The sequence below is a fragment of the Podarcis pityusensis genome, assembly GCF_964106645.2.
Source record: "Podarcis pityusensis genome assembly, chromosome: 6".
Classification (NCBI taxonomy): Eukaryota; Metazoa; Chordata; class Lepidosauria; order Squamata; family Lacertidae; genus Podarcis; species Podarcis pityusensis.
Window position 1 is genome coordinate 62,299,798 of NC_138030.1, and position 26,670 is coordinate 62,326,467.

A 26,670-nucleotide genomic window follows, 5' to 3' on the forward strand; every position below is an offset into this window, starting at 1 on the left:
ACAGACCTGTTGTCCATTTGTGTTGCAGCAGAATAACATGGATGCTCTTCTGGAATTCGTTGCCATCAAAAGTATTTCAATATAGGAGTGAAATCCAAGCCAGAATTTGAAGCACTTCTCAGTTTCAAATATTTGCCTTAAAAATGAAATAATTCTAATTGTAATGAAAGATTGAACAATACCTTATTTACAAGCAAGTAGCATTAACAACAGGTTTAGTGCTGTCAGTTAGCGATGAAAGGATCCGTTGATTTTGGTTACCTCAGTTTCTCCAGTCTGAAATCTAATTCTCCACATTTCTGCAGCAATTTGTGATTTATTTATTTATTAAAAAATCCTTATGAAAATTCATTGCATTTTAATGAGATCTTCCCCTCATAAAGACATTTTGCATGCAATTTTAACCAATGTACAGATTTGTGCAGAGAATTTCTCCAATATAATGTATTTTTGTATGTTATTTTGACTAATATATTTCTTTTTACACACACTTCCCCCTGATATGTGCATAATTCTAAACACTGTATGAGAACTGTATCGTGAAATTTGGAAATGTGAATTTTGAAGGATAGCTGTGCTTTGGTTCACATATTTCAGAAAGTGTGAATTTGATAGATTCACCTTTGAATGTGAACTGAATCAAATTTCTTCCGCATCCTTAGTTGTTTACTTATGGAGTTCAGTGGAACTTATTTTAAGGTAAATGTGTATAGGACTGAGATGTTGAAAATATTGACATTTTTCACAGGTACTTCCCATACTCCTGACTGGTTGCACTGTAACTACATCCCAGTAATATAAAATGGAGTCCTATAAATAAGAAACAAGTAGATTGCAGACAAATGTGATGTCCTTATTATCATTACAGTATCTCTGATAATTAACAGGTGATTGAATACGTATCAGTTTTTAAGAGGACAATCCAAAAATAAGCTAAATGTTTCTACATATTAATGGGAGCCCCTCAGAATGCAGTTGTATATAAATCTGTAAAGAAATTTATCTAGAGGAACTAGACAGGGATGCCCTTTATACCCTCTGCTCTTTGCTACTGTCATTTATCCGTAAAGGTACCCCTGACCGTTAGGTCCAGTCACGGACGACTCTGGGGTTGCGCGCTCATCTCGCTCTGTAGGCCGAGGGAGCCGGTGTTTGTCCACGTACAGCTTCCGGGTCATGTGGCTAGCATGACTAAGCCGCTTCTGGCGAACCAGAGTAGCACACAGAAACGCCGTTTATTTTCCCGCTGGAGTGGTACCTATTTATCTACATGCACTTTGACGTGCTCTCGAATTGCTAGGTGGGCAGGAGCTGGGACCGAACAACGGGAGCTCACCCCGTTGCGGGGATTCGAACTGCAGACCTTCTGATCATTTAACCTTGGGCTATAGCAATAACAGAAAACATACACATTCATAGGATCCAATATGGCTCTTTGGATACTAATATAATCCCTGTGTCTCACTCCTAGAAATCTTATAAATAAGTCATAAGGTTATTATCTAGTTACAGCGAAATATCAGGCTATAAAATAAATTATAAGATAGCACAGTGGCTACGTTATAATGTTTCGAATGAAAATTTAAAAGATGTTCAAGGGATAACCAAAATACCATTGAAATTACCATAGAATTAAATATTTGGGAATATGAGTTACAAATAAATTGGAAGATAGAGTAAAGAATGATTGATTGATTGATTGATTGATTGATTCATTACCGAAAGCTATTTCATGAGTAGGAGAAAGAACTGGAATTTTGGAATTTCTTCTCTCTCTCATGGTATGGGAGAAAATCTACTGTAAAATAAATATCCTGCCCATAAGTTTGTTTATTATACTCCTAAACATTCCATTAGTTGCTCCATCTGAAATACTGTCAAAATGGCAGAGACTGAAAGTTTTATATGAAACAAAACACACACACACACACACACACACACACACGAGGTAGCTGCCAACATTCTATTAAAAACCAAGCAGCAGAGGTATGGCAGTACCTAGCATAATAACATAATAACATAAAGTTATTAAAAAACAAAATTGGCAGGCAAGCCGCACCTACAATATAATGTCGGCCCTGGACATTGCCCAGACCTAGAGGATATATAACTGCCCAATCATCGCCATACTAAATTCCTGGGTTTTTCTGCTGTTTTCTATAAGCAACAGCTCTAAGTCCTCTATCACAGAGAGGAAAAAAGGTGTCTAAAATAACTAGATTTTGGACAGCTTGTGTGAGTCTATCAGTTAATGCTATGGTTGCAAGCAGGTGAGAAAGGAACAAAATGTTCTCTTCTCTGAGGAGTCACTCAACAATTCTTAGCACCCTCCATAAACTATAGTTATCAGGATTCTTTGGGATAAAGCATGACTGCTGAAGAGTGCTCTAGATCTATGGAGGAAGAGGGAAAAGAATGAATTGACCTCATGCCTCTTACAGTTTATAAGGGTATCCAGAAAGCGGATGGGAATTAGGGCTAGCAAAACAAATCCTATGATATTAAAAAAACTTGTCCTTCTTACATTTCAGAAGTGGCAAATCTTTCATTTTCACTAGTTTATGCACTTTTAAGCAGTTATATCCTAGCACGGGGTGGTTCCATGTCAAAGCACTCTTGAAGCTCACTTGGTATGAAAAGTTGGACCACCCTACACTAGTATATGCAAGTTATACCCTGGCTGGAGAAGTACCTTGCAAAATTCAGAGAAGTGACAATTTAGAAAAATGGCTTCAATTGGCAGAGTTTCAGAAAATGGAAATTAAGTATTTTACCATATGTGGTGGGATTGTAGTAAAATCAAAAAATTATGGGAAATGATATACAATGAGTTGAAGAAAATGTTCCAATTAACATTTGTAAAAAAGCCTGAAGCGTTTTTGTTAGGGATTGTAGGAAAAGACCTGCCAAGGAAATTGAAAAACATCTTCATGTACGCGACAACGGCAGCAAGAGTCTTAATAGCACGAGGATGGAAGAACGAAGAAATCCCGACCAAAGAACTGTGGCAAGAGAAACTGATGGACTGTGTGGAATTGACAAAATTGACACACAAACTACGTGATAAGGACAACTGTAACTTTAAAGAAGAATGGGAACCTTTTACAAAGTACTTAAAGAAACAACAAAATGAACTGGACTCCTTGGCAGGTTTTGAATAAACATACACAAACTTTTTATTGGTAACATATAGATAGATAAATTAAGGATCTTTACAATTTTATAATATGCAGAGTATAACATGTGCTGAAAAACCAGAGAGAGAGGAGCTGAGGGAAGTCTGGGGTGGGGTGGGAAGGTTGGGCTTTTTTTTTCTTGGGGAGGGGGGAGGGGGAAATGGGGGGGGAATGAAGATGATGTGTTTTTGATAAATTGCTATGTTGAAATTCTTAATAAAAAATATTCAAAAAAGAAAAAAAATGTAAATTAAGTAGGTTTGCTTTTAAATGCATACAGAATTGAAAATTCTCCCCCATACCTACTTGCGGTAAAGCGGGATGTTTCAGGAGAGAAGAATGGAGAAGAGGAAGAACTCTTCCCATGCAAAGGGGCGGGGGGCAGCTGGGTACACTTGTCCCAGGCCTCGGAAGGCTAAGCTAATAGGGGGACCCTGCTAGGGACTGGCTGTTTTTTTGTTTTGAGTTTATAACTTCATTCTAACAAAACTCCCACCCTGGGCCTCAGACAAGCTCTGCACGGGCCTGCTTCCCATCATTCTCCAGAGACTACCTTACTCCGCTGTCATTCACAGGAAAACCTCTCTTCTGAAGAAGCCTGAACAGCAGGAAAGGCTCTTGCCTGAGGCCACCTGGACTCCTGAACAGGAACACTCTGTGCATGGATTAGGGATACACTGCAAAGTTTCTGCTGTAGGGCCCCACTTGTACTGAAAAACAGAGCCCGTCTTAATATGCTCCTTTCAGTCATTTACTTCTAAATAAAAATCCTTTTTATTTAGACATGCAGTTTGAATCACAACATCTGAGACAATCCAAGTTTTAGGTTTCTACATACAGCATAACAAAGAAGTTCTGGGCTAGGTTTGTACTACAAAGGAATTACCATCAATAAAACTATAAATATTCAGGTCTGTTCACATTAAAGAAAATGCATTGGCGGTGAAGAAAGCACAGCCTGTGTTGCATGATTTTTTTTTCATGTTGCCAAAATAAATAATTAAAACTAGGCCTGAAATGCAACATTCAGCTTCCAGTTTTAATTTCCAGCTTCTGCAGTTGAACTTGATGTTGAATTGTGTGTGTCTATCAATTTGCAGAGCAATACTTTTTTTACCCCTAAATCCTCTTTTGATCAGATTTCCTTATTTTATTTTAAACTATTTATCTGATGTAGGGCACATAGCAAAGACAATGCAAAGCCCTTCAGTCACTGCATTTTCTGTCCCTTGATATGAAATTGATTTCATGTCGATATTTTAAAAACAAGTTTAAAAGGGGGAAGGAGTAACAGTTCCAGAGCCCAGCACCAAGGACGAGGCCACATCCTCATAATACATTTTAAGCATGTGATGTCTCACAGTCCCACAAAGAATCTTAGTAACTGTAGTTTACTCCCCAAAGAACTCTAATTTCCAGCAACCTTAACAAACTACACAGTTCAGGATGCTTGAGGGGCCAGCCATGCGCCTAAAATGTACTGCATGGACATAGCCTGGGACTCAGACCTCTGCCAATGATACCTCTCCTCTTCTCCAAATTCAGAAGTCCTTTTTTTGTTTGTCCACCCCTCTGCAATTGGAGGGCCTTTTTTAGTAGTGAAGCAGCATGCCTCTTTGCAGAAGCAATTAAGATCCTTATTCTACAAGACTGGTTTTTTTTCACATGCTTAATCATTCCAGCTTTAATAATACTTCCTACCAACTCTTTGAGAATATCAGCACACGTGTGGGTGGCAGAAACGCAGTGGATATTACACTGATTAAAGTCACACACAAAAAACTACTGAGTAATAGAAATTTTCTGAGCACCTATATACCAGGATCAGTGATATTCAATTCCCCCCCATAAATGATCCAGTAATAGGAAAGGGTAGTAAGATATCTCCAAGTTGTTCAGAGTCAAAAATTACTTAACTACTTAGCTTGCTGTTTGTTCTTACATTCACTAAAAATACTGAATCCCACTCTAGATGTGGAGACTTCACCTTAGCATTGCTCACAGACTTTAAGCTCTTCTTTGTGGTTAAGAACTTGCTTTTGTATAATTATGAACGCTGGGATTGTCAGAATGGAGGATTTTGCCCCTGGTACCAAATTCTGTGGTGGAATATATGCACAGTCCTCCGATTCTAATGGGTGCAGTCTACTTAGGGATACACACACACACACACACACACACACACACACGGATAAAATCCTGTTTGGAAAACTGCTACAAAATACTACATCAACTGAAATTCTGAGATTAGAGAGCCCATTACTTAAACAAAAAAAATCATCCCTAATGCCTATTTACCAATATATAAGCACATTTCCCCCATAAACAACACTAATTGACACTAACCCAAATGAGCACAAAATGCTCTCTGTAGCACGACTTCCTGGATTGTAATGATGATTCAAGCTTGTTTGTTTATTCACTAATGTGCATAATCTGAAAATCCACAGCAGGGTTCCTAATTAATATGGGAGAATTAGCAAGAGTCTGCTTTGTAGCTTCCAATTAAACTTCTGCAGAGGCAGAAGAGGTGTTTTGTGCCCTGGTGACAAGTTGCTTCTGTGGCATTGCCATCACCCTACCTGCTTTGTGTTTTTTTAATCTACGACAGTTCACATTGACATAATTGCTTCAGTCTTCATCAGAATATTTCATGTCATATTAATTATGCATTTATTTATTTTTTAATGAATGCAGGACCTGCTACTTTAATTATTCTTCAAGCATCACTGTCCTGGCCTGCCCACCATCTTCATTCCCCAATACTGACCAGCACTTTATTGTTGAGCATGCCCAGCCACCCAACCATGGGTGTGTGTGTGTATATATATATATATATATATATATATATATACACACACACACACACACACACACACACACACACACACATGAAAGAGAGACCTCTTCCCACTGCCACCTGGTAAGCAGAGTGGGAGTAAAGTCACCAGTGTTGCAGTGGGGAAAGTAGCAGCAGGAACACAGCAGTATGGGGCAGGGGGGCAGAGGACACCTGGACCAGGGCTCCTTCAGACTTGGTAGCTTTTTGCTCTTGTTGGCAAGTGATTGCTCTGAGAGTATCCACAGGAGCAATGTTTTAAAATAATTTCCCAAAGAACATTTTATTCTCTTTATTCAGGATACTAGCAGCCTCAAACCCAGCATTACTCAGAATTCTAAGGTGGGAAAAATCAGTGCATTTTTTAAAAATCAGTGGTTAAAGTCGGTGCAATTTTTAAGTTTCAGTCCACCACCTTGATTCAAAATGGTGTCCAATTGTATCAAAACATAGACGAAACCCTGCTTCTTGACTTTAGGAATCATTATGCATGATTTCGTTATGATATCTTAAGAGCTGCATAAATGCAGAGCAAAAAAAATGAACAGCTTTCAAAAATGAATAGGAGATTCTGAGATCCCTCTTCATTCTAGCAATTATGGACTTCTTTCTTATACAGGCGGCGACCATTTTGCACAGGGGTTCCATTCCTGCCCCCTGTGTGTTTCGGCTAAGTGTACATAAGCTTTCCCTGTTCAGCCCCACCCCTGTTTTCGGGCAACTTCTGGATCAGCAACAAGAAGTGTGTGACTGTGCATCAATTTTGGACACATGTAAAATGGTCGCTATCAGACTACTATAGGAAGTTAAATTTGACTTCTGTGGGGTGGGTTTGATGAGTATGAGAGGGTATATTAACCACAATTTTTCTCTTCATGTGTGTAGGTTAAAGAGGGTTTTTAAATCTCATCCTTGGCAGCAAAATAGAAGCTTTGGGAATTAGGCTGCAAAACCTGCCTTTTGAGCAAGTCCAGCTAACGAAGTAAGCTGGCTTCCCCCTTCTTACCTCACTTAACAAAAAAACAAAAACAAAAAACAATTTGTAAAGTAAGTTTAAAATATGATTTACTTACTTGATAGTCTTGCATTGGTTCACAGCAAAGGCAGCAGTAAAAACTATACAGGCAAAATACTTATATTTTGAGCCTGGAGCTGAAGCAAGCAGTGACATGTCTGCTTTAACTGTTGGTTGAAAAAGAGAGCAAAGAGAGAGAGGGCAACAGGAAGGAGAAGGGTTTGTATCTCTTTTTTCTTCCTGCCATATAAATATGCTTAAAGTGGCTTACAGCAGAAATGCAAATCAATACATCATTACAGTATCAAATATAAGTAAATCAATAAACAACTCAAGTTAAATAAATAACACTTAAAATCATCATAAAACAAACTGTCCTTCAGTTAAAACATATAAATTAATAACAAATATAATGATCATCCTAATGTAATCTCATGACAACTATAATATATCTAACAGCCACTGCATGGCAGTACTAAACCAAATTGTACAAAATTAACAAATTTTCATAGGGGCTAAAAGAACTGTGCTCATAGTTCCTAGAAGCTTGATCATATATTGTAAAATAAATAGCAATTAATACTACTATGCTATAAGGTGCATAAGAACTTAAAGTGCTAAAAAATTTCATAGCATGTTTCACAGCAGTTTGTTTGCATAAACTGCTAAAAACAACAACATCTCTTCATCAGTCCTCGCTGGGAGGCACTCTTCTGTCAACAACAAACAGATGGCTTTGATCACCTTTGCTTAGGACTCTCACCACAGTTTCCCATTAAAGACATCAGATAATCCCCAATCCACCTCTCAGATGGAGAATTCTATATTTGTAATTATTCCTCTATATTCCATGGACAAGGCCCTTTAGGATTTTTTCCTGTGAATAGCACTTGAAAGTTGCAATCATATTGTCTTTCAGTGAAGTAGGTCCTTGTAGAATCTCATGCCTTGCTTCACTGACATCATAGCATGCTCAGTCCACAGACCTCGCAACATCTTTTGCCACAGTGGTTTAACAATCAATCCCTCTTCCCAGGGAACCCTGGGAATTATAACTCTCTGAGGGGAATGGGGGTGTCCAGACAACCCTCAGCACCCCTAACAAACAACAGTTCCTAGGAAGCCATGACTATTTAAAGTGGTATGGTACTGCTTTAAATGTATACTGTGGCTGGATTCTGAGACAATGGATGAGGAAGCTGACAAGCAGTTCTATCACCCAGATTTGTTGTAAGTCTGGAAGCTGGCTGAAGGTGGACTGAGGTTGGTGGGGCAGTACCCTGTTTCCCCCACTGAACCAGCCTTTATCAATGCTTACCCACCACTGTTGCTACCAGTGGCCACCAACTCTTGCTCCCACAGGCAGTGCTGCAGCCACAGAACTGCCAGTGATTCACCCACTCACCCTGAATGGGCTTACTTGATGGCACCAGAGCTTTTGCGATGAGTGCCAAGGGCTCACTCAGCTCCAGTCTGCACCAGCCATGTTTTGGGTGATATAACATGGCATACCCTGGCCTCTACCCTCAAAACACTACAAGGTAATCCCGTCCAGGATAGGCTGAGTAACTGGCAACTGCAGCACTACTAAGGAGCAGAACTGGGGGTGGTAGTGCCTGATGGAGGCCCAGGTCAGCATGTGTGGTGGCCACCAGTGGCCCTATGCAGAGGGCCTGCTCAAGCCTTGCCAGTTGTGCAAACAGCCCCTCTTCCTCCCTTGCGGAAATGGTTTATAGAAGTAGCATTCCTGGAGGAGTTGAAGGAGACTGGACCTATCAGTTTTATGGTCAAATGCTGCTTTGCCTTACCTCTTTTATTGCTAGCTGGAATACATGTTCATTCAGTTTCTGTCTCATATTAGTATAAATCCTGGGAACTGTAGTCACACGAAGGGACAAAGAATATCCAGTTAAGAATTGTTGCATACTGTACAAAACTGCGGGGCTTCTAGGGCGAGATAAGGAAATCAATCTGGTTTCAAACCTTTAGTACATACCGTATGTGCATGTAAAACAATTTGTGTGTGGCAAGAAACAACTGTGCAAACGTGTGCTATGTAAAATACTGTACTATGTAAAGCAAATACAGGCTATTCCAGGTTTGGGCAAACAGAGAAACCTCCCCTCTTTCACAAGACCACCTCCTTGTAGGAAATTGCAGGTGGAAATGGGTAATGTTCAAATAATGACGGTGTGCAAATTTTATGAGAAAAACACAGGAATGTCATGTGCTGTGAAGTATCAGTTTGGGCAAATATGGCCACAGACAAACACTTCTTATTTGAGAAACTTCTAAACAGCTTGTAAGGACGAGTACTGAAGTCTGACAAAGCGGTGCAGACTACATTGCGATATATAACATCCCGTGTAGGCCCCATTTTATGACTTCCCTTGTCTGACGGCTAGTACGCCCCTTGCTCATTGAAGAAGGGGTAGAAGATCATTTGTGCCCCCACGGATCTCTGAAGCTAATCTTTCCGCCTCCTGCCTGAGATTTAATATTTCTCTCCCCCCCCCCGCTTCCTCCCAGAGCAACGCGGGCTCTCTGCCGTCCCCACTGACCAGGGCGCAACTGGTGTTTGCGTGTTTGGAGAGGGTCTGTCAGCGCCTGGAGCTGCCTGGGTGAGCCGAGCAGCCTCGACAAGTGGTGTCCCGCCCTCTCCCCTCCTTCACACACACACCAACTGTGTTACGTTGCCGTTCAGCGCGCTGCTTTGGGCAGCCTGGCAGAGCTCTAAGGCAGCCTTAGGTGCCGCTGTTGTCGCTGCTGCTCACGAAGAGGCGCCGCGGAGGAGAGACCGAGGCTGCTGCTGCTGCGCGCTGCTGGGGGAGCATCAGGTGGAGGAGCAACAACGAGCGCTAGTCGGGAGGCGCAGAAAAGAAAGCGCCTTTTCGCCTCTCCGGCGGAAGCAGCGAGGGAGCCTCGTTTCGGGGCGCGCGGGGCGGGCAGGCGGAGAGGGAGCGCGCGCCGCCGCCGCCGCCGCCACTGCCGCCTCCGCTGGGAAGGATAGCGGCAAAGGTAAGATACTTCGGGGCGGGGGGTGGGTGGGTGAGAGGCGAGTAGCCGAGGGACGCCGAGGTGGTGCAGCAACGTTTTCGGCCCCTCAGCCCTTACCAAAAAAACCCGTGGGTACTGGCGTGGGTTGTTTACCTAGGCGGTGTGGGGAGGTGTGCAGCACACTCGCTTCCCCGTCAGAGGGGTACCAAAAGATGACCGGGGTGGCGGTGGGGAGACGGGCGGAGGAGGCATTTAGGGTTTTTTAAAATATAAAAATTGTATTAAAATTAGTTTAAACCACCCAAAGGGAGACCAGAATGCCTCCCCGCCTGCCTACCGACGGTGTTCTGGCTTCTGGAACGTGCAGCACATATGCAAGGCTCTCTGGCTCGCGCTGGCGAGGACAAACTCCTGGCGCCTTTTCGCCGCCAGAGCACCCACAGGAAGAACAGCGCCGGTGAACTTCGGGGTGCCAAGGTGCCTGTCGAGGAGACTTCTAGGGGGCGACAGGTTAAGACTAGCCTGCCTCTTCCCTGTGCTGACAGCTGAGGCGAAGCACCCGGCGGTTGGAGGTTGGGGGACGGGCGGGTGATCCTCTGAACTTGCACCAAACAATCTCTGGAACAAAAACTCTGCCCAAACCGTGCAGTGATTGTGTGGTATCATAACTGAGGGTTAGCTGTTCAGTGGAAAGCAGGGCAATTTGCACTGTTTTGCTTATAGCTGCGCTGTGATTATTTCCTTGCTTTTCTTTTTGACCTACTTTCTGGGGGGTGGCTGGGTGGGGGGATGGATAAATGGGTTGCAGAACTGTGGGAGATATTTGAACGGTTGTGACAACACTAGTTCATGCCTTCGACTTAAGGTTGTATCCCTTAGTCTGCTTTTGATCTTTAATACGATGCATCAAGGAAAATTGGTTTTACCTTAGCATACTCATTCACCAGTGATATACATACATGGTGGATGTGTTCAGGTTACACTCGCATCTCTTTGGCCATAATATTTACACATTATATAGTAGATCTAATTAGGACTGCATCATTTCTGAATTTTACTGCTGCATTTATATAAGATTGAGACATGTGAAAAAATGGGTATCCTCACTAATAAGCAAAGTGTGTGTGCGCACGCTTCATCCATTTTTTTTCCTTTTGAAAAGTAATTTCAGTTATTAATCCTTAAGTTCTCAGCTCTTTCTAACCTGTTGCTATCACATTCATAAGATTTGTAATGGAATGACAGGACACTGGCCCACACATTTTGTTATTTTTGCCTTCTATCATATATTATGTTTAGAAAAACAAAATGAATCAGTCTAAGTTTATCTCTGTTCAGTGTTTTTTCTTGTAATAACAATAATTGTGTGGTCCATTTTCTTTCCTTTATTTTACATCTTTTTAATATAAGTTAATGTTTTTCTTTTCTGTAGTGTGATGTGGAGGGACGTGTGGGTATAGGAAGACCTTGAGAACTGTCCCTCCATTTTTGATTTACATATTGTTTGGAGGACATATTTGTGTTTTTAGGTGGTTGGTTCATAGTGAGGGTAACAGGTGACATGGAATTGATGGAGCATTGTATGTATTTCCTGAACAAGAAAAAGAGAACAATCAATTCAGTTGCTGTGCAGGGACACTCATGGAGGGTCCCATAAAGTAACTTCCTTGAAGATTAAGCATAAGATTTACAGTACATAAAAAGCTAGAGAATGCTGAATAAGAAGGTTGTATTATTTCACGTTCATTGTCAGCAGCTGTATATATTTCAAGGTGTCATTATCTACATGGAAGAAGAAAATCCTTTTACTGGAACTATACTATTTAGGAGCCAATATACCTAATATGTTGGTTGGGTAACAGTGGGTTTTTAAACCATATACAGTATTAAGAAATCTTTTTAAAAATATATATATATTTTATTTTCCAAGATTTTTTAAAAAATAACAACAATTTCCCATTCATCTTAACACCAAATTCATCTTGTTTGACTTCCTGCCACCCCCACCCCCCGGTTTCCAATTTTTTTTCCCATTTCTTCCCCTTGCATATTTGCAATACTTTTCCAATTAATTTTCGCTTCTTCATATTTAACTAAAATATCAAATTAGTTCATAAGGGCTACACCAATCCTGCTAATGTTTTGACATATTTACAGTGGTCTTTAACATAGTCTATAATTTTTTTTTTCTGATCTTCACACTAAGTTTTTCATTTCAGCATAGTCCATCATCTTAATTATCCATTCTTCCTTCGTTGGTACACCCTCCTCTTTCCACTTTTGGGCAGATAGCATTCTAGCAGCCATTGTAGCATACAGAAATAGTCTCTTTACATTCTTTGGTATTTCTTCCCCCGTTATTCCAAGCATATGAATAACGTTTCTTCCCCCGTTATTCCAAGCATATGTTTTTTTATGAAAAGTTTTCTTAAACATCTTTTAAAATTCATTATATATCATTTCCCAGAAGTCTTTTGCCTTTTTACAGGTCCACCACATATGCAAAAACATACCTTCATTATCTTCACATTTCCAACATATTTTAGAGGATTTTTTTTTACATTTTCGCAATCTTTACTGGGGTCACATATCTAAAGAAATCAGTACTGTACTTTATATTTAAATAATGATGTTAGTTTTGGTTATACATGCAACTGAAAACAAAAAACAAAATTTTTCTCCCTTCCTCTTTCATTTTGTTACCTGCAAGATTTGTGTTATGTATATTTAGTTTGAAAGGGTAGTTAAGTATGTAGAAGCAGAAAATTACCCATTACATCTTAAGGCCAAATGTATTTGTTATTACAAGAACATTAATAACAGTACTTTGCTATTTACACCCAACTCCTGCAAACACACTCAAAAGTTGTGTCCAACAAAGGAAAGATAAACACAACCATCAGATAAAGTTAAAAATATTGCAAATTAAAAGTTATTGCAGGCCAAAACTTTTTTATCTGATGCTATATACTAATATTTTCTTGATCAACTTTGTGCATAATATATCTGTATTACAGACCAGATCCTGGGGACCAAGGTAATAATTCGAAGAATGCAAAGGAGAGAAAGAGTTCTTAGGGAGATCATGTTTTAGAACAAAACAAAACACCATATACACTTGCCAGTGTTGTTCTTTAAATTAAGGCTATAGAATGTTAGGATGCTCTGACTTAAGGAGTTATGTCTTGCTTCTAGTGTGACCAGTGGGGTGTCATGACTGGATGATCTCTCAATTGGAAATATTTCTAAGTCTGAAAGGTAGTATCTACGTTTAAAATGCTTTTCTATCAGTTATTCAAGTTCTTTTGTTGTGATGGGTGACCTGCCATTTCTGAAATGGGTGCAAAATTATGTAGTCTTTCCAACGCATTGCGTGTGGCAGTGACATCTGCCTTCTACAACATACAACGTTCTCTTGAATTTCTTGCCAGTCATTCTGCTTTTGAAAGCAACAATTTCTTCAAGATGAGCACAGGTATTTCAGTGACTGGATTCACAGTGATATGACCCTGGGTTGATGGCAGACATTTGGAGACTTGTGGAATGAAAGAAGGCTTGCTGTTAGCTTTTTCAAGGTATTGTGAAGTGGCTGGCAAGGGGTTTACTTAGGAGACAGTAGATTAAAAGTATGCCACCCAAGTCTTAGGGTGCTCCTTCTTAGTATCTTCTTCATCTTTACAGTAGATGGATTGTTTGGATAGACAGATGCTTTGTGGCTTTTATGGATAATGGCATATACAGAATACCTTCTTTTTAATATTTGTGAGCACCTGATTTGTTTTCGGATGGCAGGAATCCCAGTTTCAGCAGATATGAATATCAGTGTATAGCTATCTTGTTTTGTTTGGTGAGGAGAACCCTGAAGAAAGACATGTGTGCATTTTTCAGTACAGTGGTACCTTGGTTTACAACCATAATCCGTTCCGGAGGCCCGGTTGTAAACCAAAACAGGTTGTAACCCAAGGCGTGCTTTCGCCAGTGGGGCAAAACCAAAATTGGTTGTAATCCAAAAAAAGGAACACTTCCGGGTTTGACGTGGTTGTAATCCAAAGCGGTTGCAAACCAAAGTACCACTGTGGTGCTATTGCATAAAAAATTGATTCCTGGATAAACAGAACTGATACAGTTCCTGAATTGTCACACACTTTCCACGCCACTGGTCCGTATTGCAAATATATACTTAGTGTATCATCTTCGTTGGCAAGTTCCTTAAAGATGGCTTGTTCCAGTTTGCCCATGGATAAAAATATGGTGTTAAAAGGGAGCCAAATGGGTAGCATAGGTGACCTTGTATGTCTAAGTGCTGTTTATCATTGAAAGTGAAGTTGTTGCTAAAGTTGTGCACCCTTTAGGAGGTTAATTAGAAGGTCTTCTGTTCAGAAAATCTTAAATGATTTTAATTCATCTCCATTTCATCAACCACTTTATAAAGATTTTATGGTTAGCTTCACTCTGCTTGGAAGCTATTCAGCATAGTTGTTTTTATGATAATCTACACAGCTAATAAAGTATACAAATATTATTTGTACACTTATGCATATTTTCTTAAAATTTTAGCCAGATAATCTCAGGGTGAACTCAGATACGTGTTTTTCATCCCTTGATTATTTGTATAATGTTAAACAGCCGTTTCAGGTCAAAGAACATGTGTTGAAGTTTCATATTTGCTGATGTTACCTCAAACACAATACGGTACTCTTTTAATGAGACCATTCACATATTCACCTAACACACACTGAGTGATGATGAGTGATATATATTAGTCCTCAGATTTTTTAGCATGGTGAGGAAAAAAAGCTATGATGGCTGTAGGTTGTCCTGTTCAAGAATATGTTCGGTAAAATAAAACTTGTGCCTAAAAATGGTAGCAGTGTGGCACACTGCTGCAAGAATTGGTTATCTGGATGAAAATATTGTGGAAAAGTCGTTTTCACTTGAAGATGATCTGAATTCTCAGGGTATATTGATTAGTACATTTTGTTATTGTATATATTTTGTTCTTAAGGATTATCCCCTATACTGTAATCTAAAAAGCCCTTTACTTTTATTACTAGGGATTTGAAGCAAACTCATATGAGGTTTTGGTGGGGGTTTTTTACAAAGGGGAAAAATTAATTCTGTTTTCCTCTTGATTTCTCCTTAGAAACTCCTTAGAAACTTGCGACTGAAAATCAAGCTGTTTTCTGATGTCAGGGGTACAAATTTTTGCAGGCAAATGGAGGCAAACATGGCACTGAAATGAAACAGGGTTCATTTATGCCCTTTTAAATTCCAGCCTAAGATTACAACCCACTTTTACTTACCTGTCAATTACAGCCCAGTTAATGTAATGTTTATGAATGTGTATGCTTAGGGTTCAGGTAAAAGGCTGCATGGGAAGCTGCAATTAGCTGCAGTGTATAATGCAGTCAGAACACCTAATTCTAAATGTCTTTACCTGAAAGAAATCCTCAGTGGAACATAGTATTATGTTTGTGTCCTCAAGGCTTCAACTTAGGAATTAATTCAGTCCTTTGTATACCTTTTTACCTTTATTACACAGTCTTCTACCCAACTATCGCTCAGAATGCATATGTGGGAAGCACTCATTGATAGCATCCTCAAGTCACCATCTCCCTGCATGTGAAAAAGTTGTTGCTGGCATCCATGTGTCTCGAGAGACAATGGAATGTGCCTCTGGGGGTGAAGTCAAACCACTGCATTAGCAGCACTGAAATTACCCCCCCCCCCCGGTGTAAACCTGGGAAGTGTGTATCCTGGGCTGCCCAGATGACAAGACCTCCCTCTTGGCCTTGCAGATATGGTCCAAAGGAAAGCAGAGCAATACTTTGGTACCAGCTGGGTTGCATGAGTTGCTGAAAGGAGGCGTACAATGTGCCATCCAACTCTCTTAGGGACTATACTCTGGATTTGTGTAGGGTTTACTCCTTAGCCTTTTCTTTTTCTGTAGATATCCCGCAAGGCAGCAGAGGTTTAGGGTCAGAATTTTTTTCCTCCTAGATGGATTATCTTTCTAGGTTGATGAGCCCCATCTGCCCCTAACTTCCCTCTATAGCACCTGCAGAAACCACCTTTTCGACCATTGGACCCACTATTGGTCTCATCCCTCCATTCACCAAAGCCTGTCTTCACATGCAGGGGGAAGTCCCTAACAAACCAAGGGGCTGAGACCCATCAGCTATCCTCACCTGGCTAGTTGAAGCCGTTTCCTGGAATGTGACCACTGTCACATGCTGACAGCTTCTAGGAGCCACAGGGGAGAGCTGAATGCAGGGTGGGAACTGAAGTGGGCAAACTACACCAGAAGGAGCATGGCGTGTCCCCCACCAGAGGTACTACCCCTCACTTAACATCTGAGCAAAAAGGCTCTGAGTTATGAAATCTTATATATTTAGGAAAAGAACTATTAGTACCTATGCAACTGTTCTAAATCTGGCAGTAGTCATGATGTGTAGGAGGGAGTGATATCATCCCACCATAGGCTGATTGTCACCATATTTAGAACATCTGCATAAGGCTGCTGCTTCCCCCCGTCACTTCCTTTTTTTGCAATTAAGACTATCAGCACTGTTGCCCATTGTCTATCTAATATTTGAAAAGTGTGCTTTGATTTTCATTCCAGCTTTTTCCATTAGTACCCTAACATTTATCCATCCTGTAACGTTTTAGCGTTATAAATGTAGTTCTGAAGTGGAATCGGTTCAGATGGGGTACAAGGCCAGCCCAAGGCATTCGGGTGCTTCAGCCACATTTCCATGTTCATAAGCTGATCAGACTGGTAGCTGAATCTCACTTCTACAGTAGCAGTGGAACAGTGTTGAAGCTAGGGTTGAACACTAGCCATGAAACAACACTTGAGGACAGGAGGCTATTTTATTGGTCAAAAGGCAGGTTGTGCGGCATACACAGCTGTCTTCCAATCTCTCACTGCCACTCTCTGCCCCCTGCATCTGCTACCTGAGATCAGTGGCTAAGCCGCATGCTCCGCTACCGGGGTCGGAGAGCGGGTGGGGATGTGGCTGGCGCCCCCACAGGGGTGTGACACACATCCTGGGGGCGTGTAGACCACCCACAAGGGCGCTGCCCGCAGGGGCATGGTGCGTGTTCTGGGGGCGTGATGTGCCGACTGTGGGGGCATGGTGACCAGGTGTGTGTGCGGCGGCTGTCCGGGGGGGGCCACGATGGCACCCTACCAGAATAGTGGTGCCGGGGGCGGTCCGCTCCCTCCGCGCCCCCCTTCCTCCGCCAGTGCCTGAGATGGCTGCTTCACTCTGTCTAATGATAGGGACAGCCCTGGGTATTGTTGAACAGTTCGTTTGTTCCAAGTTCCACCACTACTGTGTCCCTGTACATGTCTGTAGTACAGCCTAAAGCTGCAGTGTTGGGCTGCTATAGATCAGTTCATATATTGTATGCTATAACTGGTGTTCAGTTCTGCGTTGAAGGACCTCCCAAATGCTTTCTAGCTTCTGTTTTGCATTTAAAGCTTGAAATGAAATTGTTTCTTATTTGCACAAACAAAATTAATGAGGCACTTTTCTCTAATGCCATCAGATCTGTGTGTTTTCAGGAGACTGTGTGTCTCTTTGAAGACAAGACAATTTGACATGAGGTAAGCCATGCTACTTTTCTGGCTAGAATACTGCAAACATCCGAATTAATTGGATATATCTCACAATTTGGATCCTATAGGTTGATGTAAGAAAATGAGCAAAAAATCGCTTTTCATGTAGTATAGACATGGACTTTTAGAGGCATAGAGCATTTTCCAGAAGCAATTCAGTTAACCTGATTCATATTGGAATGGATATTTTGATTTTGAAATTGGTCCTTTGCAGATAACGAACCAGGGGTAGCCAACATGTCTGTCTTTGGACTCCAACTTGTATCAGCTGCAGCCAATGGTAAAGGATAAAAGGAGTTGTAGTCCAGCAACATCTGAAGGGCATCATGTTGACTATCTCTTTAATTAACAATACCGTCCATAGAAAGACTAAGAATTGTTAGAAAACACAGAAGAGAGATGGATTCACATATTTGTTTGCCTGTGTTGCAAATTATTACATGGTGATAAATACAGGCAAATATGGCACCAAATGGGAGTGGATTTATAGTCTATCCAGATCTTTCACTGCTGTTAAGCAAATCTCTGATTCTGCTGCAGTAGCTGAAGTGACTTCCTTTCATAAGCAAGTTACGAAAACTACACAAGACAATGAAAGTAAGTTTCAAATAATGCACACTGGGGCAAAATAATAATTAAAAAATCCTAATGTTACAAATTCACTGATGGGACCTGAACTGATGGTGACTTATCTGTAAAGAGATCTTGGGTCAGTGGTGGAAAGCTCAATGAAAATGTTGACCCAGCATACAACAGCTATGAAAAACTCAAATTCCATGCTGGGAATCATTAAGAAAGGCACAGAAAGGAAAAACTCACAATACTGTACTTGTCAATGCCTTTATCTGTGGTGCAGTCACACGTGGGATATTGCACACCATTCTGGCCTTCTTATCTCAAAAAGGATATTGTTGAGATCAAGAAGATGCAGAAAAGAACAGCTAACGTGATCATTGGGCTGTAGCAACTCCCTTATGAGGAAACATCCCAACTTTGGGGACTTTATAGTTTGATGTCATCCCCCTGCTGGAGGAATCCTCTTTGCAGAGTGACCTGAAGCACCTAAAGACAAACATCATGGAGAAGCTGCCCATATCAAGGGACTTCAGAGATCTGGCAGGATCTGGCGCTCTCAGGGAACATGGCAGCCGAATCTTCTCCTCAAGGCACAGCTCCATCACAGTATCGGAGGTGGAAGCTGAGTAGACATGTGAGTCCTAGGGAGTGCAGGTTCCTGAAGGTGAAAGCTCAGTCAACCACTGGATGTCGGAGTGCCCACATAAGGAACAAGGACTCCTCAGAAGAAAATGAGATACTCATGAGTAAGGCAGTCCTCGTGAGCTGACCAAATCCTCAGGTGACTCCGATGTCCTGCAGCTGTGCTCTGGGTGGGACTCTGAAGGCTCAGGCTTAAGAGCCTTATGTTTCAAGCACAGAATGTGAGAATTACATGTGTGCAGCCCTGACAAGTCATTGGACTCCCTGTGTTTGGGCCCCCATTTCTTGTGCTGTCTCTGCGCTTTTGACTACCTTTGAATTTGGTTCTGGTACTGTTGACACTCAGCTGCTTTTCCTGTGCAGCAGGGCATTTAAGAAAAAGTGAGTAACAGGGTCATGATAGATGTGCACAGAATTATTCATGGCAAAATGAACTTTGACAGGAGGAGGTATTTGTCTAGACTAGAAATTGTTCAATGAAGCTGAATGCTAGAAGATTCAGGGCACACTTCTCCACACAGTACATACTTAAACTGTGGACTTTAAAGGGGATTGGATGATTTCATGAAGGATAAAACTGTCAATGATTTTGTCACGATGGCTATGTATTGCCACCAGAATAAGAGGCCACATGCCTTTGAATACCAGAAGAACAGCAGCAGAGGACTATTGCTGTTCCCTGCCTATGGGCTTCTCGTTGGCATCTAGTTGGAAACTTCAGGAAATGGGAAGTTGGGATTAGATAGGCTTTTGGTCTAATTCAGCAGGTCTCTTTTATGTTTCTTGTAACAAACCCAATAAACAAGGAGGCAACATCCTATTTTTATACCACCATCCTTGAAAATGCATTCACATAGAAACAAGGCTGAGGAAAAGTTGGGTAAATCAGTTGCTTTCAGTGTTTTCGCATGGCCCTTTACTATCTAAATGTTCACTGTGGAACACACACAAGCACGGAGGAAGATGGTGTATTACTGCATATACAGTTAATGTATCCCATGACAGCAGAAAAGAAAATTATCTCCCCCTCATGTCAATTGAAAAGTAGAGCAAGAAGGTGAAGATACATTTCTTGGTGTCTTAATAGGTGATTACATAGTAGTCCCTTTTCTCCAGACATGAAATACATGCCTGTTTGAGGTTTGACCTGTAGCAGGTTTGGGTCCCCCTCTGGGGGGAAAATCTGCGCATAAATTGTCTTCAGCCTTAATGAGCAGTAGAACCATGCTCTTTTTTTTGTATTGTAGTCTCATTTAGTAATGAGAAAAGTTGTGTGGAAACAGATCCTTTATTATATCTGCTGAATTGGTAATATACTTTGTAAGGTTAAAGTTTAAGTATTCAAAAGAGATGTCTCAAAAAGAACATCACAACATTTCCAAGTTTGTTTCCAAGCTGATTTAAAACAAATAAAAGTGATTAAATGAACTGTTAGGACTATATGGAGAAGGGAGAGGGAAAGGATCTGGTATAATAATGTACAGGAATTTGAAAATAACTGTTATCATTTAAGATAGCAAAATGTTTCTTTTTTTTAAAAAAAGAAGAAACTACTAAAATCAGCTACTGAGAAAAATGCTGGAAGAAATAAAAAGTGAAATTGCAAAACGGCATGTTTGTCTTTGATATGTGTGCATCTATAAGCAGTGTCCCACAAGAATGGGTTGGGTGGTGAAATGAATGGATTTAAAACAGGCCACAACATTGTTGAATAAACTACCAGAAGAGCCCTTATTGCCTATGTCCCTGAGGCTTGCCATGACTGCCCTGCCATTTGACCCCAGAGGCCATCTTACTTCTGAGCTGTTCCAGATTAAGCTGTCTTGCTTTTTGGTCAAGGAAGGGGGACCAGCTTGCCCACCTGTCACAGTACTTGTGCACCTGCCAGAGACGGGGCTTCTTTTGCTTGGCTTCCACCCCCCATCTCCAAACCAGAGCTCAAAACACAGCAAGAACCCCAACATAGATCCCACAACAACTCAATATAAACAATGAAAGAGGACATGATATCAAATGATATTTGAGGAAAATGTCTCATCCCTAGTCAGAAAGATGGATTTGAAAGAAAGAAGGAAAGGTGAATTTCATCACACCAGTAAAGTGGTTGTACCTACGTAACTTCTTCTTGTTGTTTGGACACCCACCACCACTAAGAAACTGCATTGGCAATTTCAGTATTTGATTTAAGTGAAGCTCTCTTCTTGGCCGTAGGAGTCGTTGGACTCGATGGCCCTTGTGGTCTCTTCCAACTCTATGATTCTATGATATCTTGCCCACATCCCTGGCGTACTTGCCATTGCCATGATCCTTGCCATGATCTCAAGACAAAGTCAAAGCTTCAGTATCTCAGTCATGCCCAATCACTTTTGAGAGGCAGTAAACCAGTTGAGACTGAACCCAAGTCATTATTTCCCAAATTAATCACCAGTTACATAAGCAGGGGCTCAGGACTTCAACACTCCCATCAACTCAGGGGACAAAGAAGCCATAGCATCTCTCAGGTTTTAAATCATTTGATATGAGTCATTCTGCTAAGGTTCCAAGATGTCAATGTGCAGCAGTATGCCTCGCTATCCAGTACAAGAAGCAGCTATACTCAATGACCCACATCTTTTTGGGGGAAGAAAGCTGCGAAAAAAGAGAGAAAGAAAAACCCAGGCTTAGCAGCCAAAGCTACCTGCGTTCCTAGCTTCCCAAGCCTCAGTCCAATATAGGACGAATATGTCCTTGAATGCCATTGCTACTAAATCCTATTGATGAGGCCATCATGACTGCCCTTACGCAAAAAGAACAGAAAACATTACCACCAGCAGCAGCCTAGGAACAACCAAATAGCAATCACTATAACTGCATAGAAAAGTCATAGAAAAGGTTAACTCTTCCGCACTTCTTTTACCACTGAACATCTGAACTTGCTAGTTTTCCTTAAGATGGTAAATAGCAGCTGGGAGTGGTGATTTTTTTTTTAAAAAAAGAATGTGACAATAAGGGGAAGGATTATAAATTTGTCTCCCAGTGCCATGGTGCCAATCCAGGCTGAACTTTTCAGAAGGCTATTTGCTAAAACTGAAAGAGACAATCTATTGTTTCATTTAATTTGACCCCGTACTGATGCGGGGGGTGTCTTTCCAGTTGAAATATAGTTAATCATTAGGCAGTTGATTAGTTTGGTCTGAATGCATTATGGATGTGCTTTATTGCTGTTGCGTCAGCATGGAAATCTCACATCTGAAAATGCATGGCATGTTACAAAAGAAACTGGAAGCAGCAGCATCCGTTCTCAACTGGATAACAATTTGCAAATCACTTGTCAAGAATATGACAGACTGTACTGATAAAGAGCTATACGTGATGGCCATGTTTCTAAGGGTCCCTATAAATAGCAAAGAGCTGTGGGATATGAAAAGTATAAGTGGCGAAGCTATCCATTTCTGAACAAAATGTTTTAAGAGGCAATCTAACAAAGCAACTATGTAAAATGACACATAAACTAAGCACAGGGTGCACTGTAACAAAGACAGGTGAAGTAATTTTGCCAATTGAGGCAGAAAATTCCACAAGTCTCTCCCTGCTTCAATCCTTGGCAATAAAAATACAGCATTAAATTAAATACTATAACAGCTGACTGCTCTTTCTTGATACTCAAAATCAGCTGCATTACTCTGCCTTATTTATTTTTAAAGCATTTCTAAACTGCCTATATTTTTTAAAAAAATCTCTTTTAAGTGGTATTCACTATGTACCATATAAAACAAAACAAAAATGCAATTTGAAACAATATTAGACATCTATAAAAAACAAGTAAAACAGAGATTTGGGGGATTCAGGGACATAGATTGGGGTCCAATCTTACAGCTCAGGGATAACTTGGACAAAAAGATCAGCTTTTAGAAGATGATTGCTGCTTCACATGGCAGAGGGAGGGACAATGGACAAATGCCTGGTTTGGAGTCATTGGCCTATGATATTCTGTAGGATGTGATGCCATGATCGAAATGATCTTACAGGCCTATAGAGAGGCTGGCGTTCTTTTAGTTCTGATAGTAGGGCCAGTCTTCTAAAATAATCCAAATCAGTAAAGTGTTTCTATAACGCTTACTGTTAGATAATCCTTTAATCCTTGGGATGTCAGCATGGCAAAAAGGCACAATTTGGGACACACACACCTCGGCGAAGCCTCTGAGCATCCCTCCCCCCCCATTCGTTGTATTGTTAGGTGAGATGTAGTGAGGGTGGTTAGCTCCCCCGCCCCCAATACTACAGAATTGAATGAAGAAGCTGGAAGAACAGTGCTTTCTCTCACAACTTTATGTGCTTTTCAAGGCTCAGATGGGCAACCTGAGCTGTTGAACAGAAAGCAGTTGAAGGAAAGGGGAGCGATCTTGTGGGATGGGGAAGGGGAAAATGGAAAGAGAGAAAGTAAGGAGCTTCAGAGTCAGACGAGAGTGAGTGAAAGGAGACAGCCCGCCACCGGCCATCAAGGTACAGGTCACATCTGTCTCCAGTGACAGAAATAATGGCTCTTGTGCTTTTTCAGCACTGCCATTGTGCAAAAACATGGATCTAAGGTACAGATCCTTAGGGACCTTGGTGGTTGTTGTTGTTGTTGTTGTTGTTGTTGTTGTTGTTGTTGTTAAAGAGATCCCTGCAAAACCACCATCAAATCATAGGCCACCTGGATATGCTCTGTGATTTGTTGGTGGTTTCACTGACATCCTATGTAAAAAAAACCCATGAAGATCCGTAAGGATCCATGCCTAGAAAAATGTGATTTTTTTACTGCACACTCTACCAATGTGAATATTAATTTGATAGCTCTTTTTTTTTAAAGACTCTGTAAAATTGTGCAAATTAAAGAGAATCAGTTTAAATCCTACTGGATCCATCTTTGAGGCAGTGTCTATATGTGCACACTCAGATGGTTTCTGCCTGAGGGAGAAGTGACGGGGGGGTTTCCACAACACCCCCTCAAAATTCCAAATGTGCTGATTGACCCAAATAGGTTGGTGACCCCTGCAGTTTATCCTATAGCTATACGAACATAATTATTTGTGTTTTTTTAATCACGTGAACTGCCTTGGGGACCACTCCTATTCAGTTTGCATAACTGGAATATTTAAATTGTACTCTGCACAGTCTATGCTGGATTTGTTATTGAAAGCATCACTCAAAGTCTCTCTACATTTTCTCTCTCTTGTGGCTGTGAATGGCTCAATGGAAATGTCTTATGGCAGTTCTATATTTAAGAAAGTCTTTTAGATCATAGATGTATGCTCACTTCTTTATAGACAACAGCATTTTTTCGTAAAATAAAAAGAAGGCAACAACCAATTCACAATAAACAGCAATCTAAATTCAACAGAGTAAAAACAATGCTTTATGGCTCAGTGAATACTTAAGTAATATTCTTCCTGTTTATGTCTATGGGAAAACAAATGTGCAACTATGTAAATGCCTGATTTTTAAAGTACGACAAAAAAAAAAAGCTTTTTAGATGCAGTGTAAGGATTTTATCCCCTATAGCAGGGATGGGAAACCCATGTCTTTATGGTGTTGGACCTTCCATAGCCTGAGATAGCACAGTCAATGGTCAGGGATGATGAGAGTTATAGTCAGGAGGGGTTTCCCACCCCTGCTTTATTTTTTCCTTGAGTTATAACTGATCCGTGGAGCACAATACTATACCAGTTGAAAACTTCGTATTGCAGTGCACACACTGAGAAGGGAAGACATCCTGCCAGGACTGAGAATCTGCCTCTTTATCTATGGACTTGCTAATACTTCACGGATTGCATGGCTCTTTCCCCGCCGTCTGTCTCGCCATGTTACCTTTTCGTTTCCACAGCTATTGAGCTGCTGAGTGAGCATAGTGTTAGAACACTGTTAGCTCTGGCATTGCATGCGCTGGAACAGGGGCACTGTATGGTTAGGCTGAGTTGTCAAACAGCAGGAATATATTATCTAAGTTCATGGCAATTTATGTGAGTATCAGCTTGCAGCCATTAGAACTCTAATGTGTTTGAAAGACTGTGAGACTGTATTCCAAGAAAACAATATGTGAGTTTGAAATTGAATGACTGATTAAAGACACCCCACAGAAAAATAATGCGTTATGTTGATAGAAACCTGGATGTTTCAACTTTAAACTAACCTGGTTTACTAACCTATTGGTTCCAAGGTATTAAAAACTTTGTTGGGTCAATCCCGCCTCCTTCGAACTTCTGAATATTTGCCTGCCATCAGGGAGGCTAGGGCTAGTTCTTGAAGTAATTCTCAATGCCCTGAAATAATTGTTGTAGCAACCCCATCCCTACCTTCCCTGGACCTACTTAAAAAAGGCCTGTGTGCCCTGACAGAAGGCAAAAGTGAGGCTGTGTCTGGCCTACCACCATCCATTCCTGGTGGTTAAAATGCCATGTTCAAGTAGATGTTATCACCAGATCAACATGAAGCTGAAAAGTAGAAGCAGGGTCCTGTACGCATCTGTCCCCGACGTTTGTCAACATTTTTATGAAAGCAGATAAGCTGATGTTTGCTTCATTAAATATATTAATATCATGCTAATAATCAGGCTACATTGGACCAGGAGAAAAGTCTTCATAGATACAGATTCCAATTTTGTGGGAAGTATTATCCATATGAAAAGAGAATAAATACACAAGTTTAAATGGGGAAATAATCAGAACCAAGAGAAACTTAATTCATATAAGACGGAAGTACTGTAGGCTGATGGTCCATCTGCATTGGGATGAGATGTGCAGCCCATTTCTGAATGGGGCTACCCTTCAATTGAAAGGTCAGGCTTATAGTGTATGGGTGCCTTTTCATTTGTTGCTACTTTTTGGAAGATCAGCAGATGGTAGTGACTACCTTTTAACATTCGGTGCCCTTCCTGGAGAAGTCACACGTGTCATGCTCTAGTCATCTCAGTTGGTAGAGCATGAGACTCTTAATCTCAGGGTTGTGGGTTCTAGCCCCACGTTGGACAAATGCAGGGGGTTGGACTAGATGACCCTTGTGGTCCCTTCCAACTCTACAAGTCTATGAGTTTATGATTCTACCTCCAGGCTCAACTACTGTAACACACTGTATGTGAGGCTGCCCATGAATATCTGGGCACTGGTACCATGCTACTGACATAATTAATTGGGGCATATCAGTACAATCGTATTCCATTTACGGTACTTGGGTCACCTGTTTGTCTCTAGTAATAACTGAAGGTGCTGGTTTTAATCTTAATATTGGAGGCCTTGTTCCAGGTGAGCAGCAGGGCATTTTCAGTTATGGTACCAACTTTGTGGAATACCCTCCTCAGAAAGGCCTATACCTACAGTATATGATCACTAAACTGTTTCAGACATTGGGCCAAATCCCAACTGTTTCAAAAGGTCTCTGAGTTAAATTTAAAACTGTTTGATTGTTGTTGTTTCAGTTCTGTTGGGTTGTTTGCTTGGATTATTATATATTGTTATATTTATGCTGTTTTTTAATTGCTGCTGTAGCTCTTGCTTTTCCTGTTTTTCCTCTATATATTGTTTCCCTGTTGATTTATGTCTTTCATTGTTCCAGTGATTCTATAGCGTTAGCCATTTTGGGTTGCCTTTTGACAAGATAAGGCAGGATATAATTTTTTGAAAAAAATAGTAAAGTGGCCAGGCTATTCAGAAGGACATGGAGATTTTAATGAAGCACAAATTGATCACACGTCTTCAACGACTTGCTGTTGTATTAGGATAATTGTAACCTAACAAAAACATTTAATCCGGTACTTTGAAAACAATAATACAGATGTGCTTGTTTC

General features: G+C 40.9%; 1 protein-coding gene and 1 long non-coding RNA gene across 6 annotated transcripts in view; one reads left to right on the forward strand and one right to left on the reverse strand.

Annotated features, from left to right (window-relative positions):
* LOC308480409 overlaps window positions 1-9,810 on the reverse strand; it is a 67,062-nt gene extending 57,252 nt beyond the window's left edge. For 2 of the 5 annotated variants that reach the window (XR_013988083.1, XR_013988084.1), the window contains exons 1-5: window positions 9,592-9,718; window positions 8,839-8,906; window positions 7,089-7,197; window positions 3,730-3,886; window positions 7-136 (exon numbers count right to left, since the gene is read on the reverse strand). This is a non-coding gene — a long non-coding RNA (uncharacterized lncRNA). Of the gene's footprint in view, window positions 1-6; window positions 137-3,729; window positions 3,887-7,088; window positions 7,198-8,838; window positions 8,907-9,591 lie in introns of all 5 variants that reach the window. The other 3 variants (XR_013988080.1, XR_013988082.1, XR_013988081.1) reach the window with 3 other exon arrangements.
* Window positions 9,811-9,913: 103 nt separating this feature from the next.
* Window positions 9,914-26,670, forward strand: part of PDE4B (phosphodiesterase 4B) — a 262,363-nt gene continuing 245,606 nt past the window's right edge. Inside the window, exon 1 of the mRNA XM_081011763.1 lies at window positions 9,914-10,048. The gene's annotated coding sequence lies outside the window, so the exon portion shown is untranslated. The remainder of the gene's footprint in view (window positions 10,049-26,670) is intronic.